Source organism: Capricornis sumatraensis, chromosome 17 (genome assembly GCF_032405125.1).
Source record: "Capricornis sumatraensis isolate serow.1 chromosome 17, serow.2, whole genome shotgun sequence".
In the NCBI taxonomy this organism is placed as follows: domain Eukaryota; kingdom Metazoa; phylum Chordata; class Mammalia; order Artiodactyla; family Bovidae; genus Capricornis; species Capricornis sumatraensis.
This window is the reverse complement of record NC_091085.1, coordinates 55,208,759-55,210,505: the sequence shown is the minus strand read 5'-3', so window position 1 is coordinate 55,210,505 and position 1,747 is coordinate 55,208,759.

Genomic DNA, 1,747 nt, shown 5'->3' with positions numbered 1-1,747 from the left:
TTAAGAAGGTTCTGAAGACAGAGATGTGAATGACTACTTTTTATACTGATGCGCTGTTTGAGACGGAGAAGGCAATGGCACCCCACTCCAATACTCTTGCCTGGAAAATCTCATGGATGGAGGAACCTGGTAGGCTGCAGTCCATTGGGTCGCTAAGAGTCAGACACGACTGAGCGACTTCCCTTTCACTTTTCACTTTCATGCATTGGAGAAGGAAATGGCAACCCACTCCAGTGTTCTTGCCTGGAGAATCCCAGGGACGGGGGAGCATGGTGGGCTGCCGTCTATGGGGTCACACAGAGTCGGACATGACTGAAACGACTTAGCAGCAGCAGAAGCTGTTTGAGAGAGGTGGTTTTGTTTGATTTTGGCCACAATGAACCATAATAGTCATTCTCTGCTATCAAGTGAATTCTGTCACATAAAGGACTGGAAACTTGCCCGATCCAGGCAGATGATATAAATACAGTAACCAGCCTGGCCAAAGGTGTGTACGCATGCCTCCTTGGAGAGGCAGGTACCAAGACAAACCAGAAAACATCCCTTCCAAAGGAGGCGGTTCCAGCTTATACCCCAGGGACTAGAATCCCATCTTGACCTATTTCCAAAAGTATGGACGTTTTTAAATAGAAAAATCTCATTTTCCAGTGCTGGGTGTAGTGGTTTGAATAGTATTCCCCCTAAATTCACATCTACTTAGAATTACAGAATCGGATCTTATTTGGACATGGGGTCTTTAAGGATGGAGATAAGATCACACTAAATGAAGGTGACCCTAAATCCAACGAGTGTCCTTGAGCCATTCTGACCTCCCTCCAGCCCTCAGGGAGGACCGCCTCCAAGAGGCCAGCAGGCAGCTCTGGGCACACGGCTCTCAGAACCTGCAGGGGTAAACACGGGTCCCTCGAGACCCTCTTAGGAAATGTTTTTGCAACTGGAAGATGGGAAGACCCCTCCATGGAACACTCCAGGGAAGGCTCTGTTTCTTGTCACCAGGCGCTTTCCTTCCTGAGAAGCATCCGAGTGGCGTTGGGAGGGGGTTGTCTACTCCAGTGCCTGCCCCTGCAGTCTCCTTCTGTCTTCACTTGTGAAAGCTCCCTTGGTCCCTGAGATACCTTCCTGGGAGACTCCCAGGCTAGCCAGCATACCCTCCCAGTGCCCTGGACACTTCTCCCCATTTAAAAACCCTCCCAGTGCCACTAGGTGGGCCAGGAAACCTCCAGAAAAGGCTGGGATCTTTCTGTCTCCACTGGGGTCGAGGAGTTGAGGAGTGATGCATGGAGACCTACTCAGCACTCACCCTTGGCAGCTCAGAAACAGTCAGGGAGCGGATGCTTCACTGGAAAGGGTGGATAGGTGGTCCCCGTGTCCCCAGCAGACAGCTCTGAGATGCACTTCAGCTTGTTGCTGTTCAGTTGCTCAGTCATATCCACCTCTTTGCGACCCCATGGACTGCAGCACACAAGGCTTCCCTGTCCATCAGAATCTCCCGGCGCTTGCTCAAACTCATGTCCATTGAGTCAGTGATGAAATCCAACCATCTCATCCTCTGTCCTCCCCTTCTCCTCCCACCTTCAATCTTTCCCAGCATCAGGGGTTCTTTTAATGAGTCGGCTCTTCATATCAGATAGCCGAAGTATTGGAGCTTCAGCTTCAGCATCAGTCCTTTCAATGAATATTCAGGACTGGTCTCCTTAGGATTGACTGGTTGGATCTCCTTGTGGTCCAAGGGACTCTCAAGAGTCTT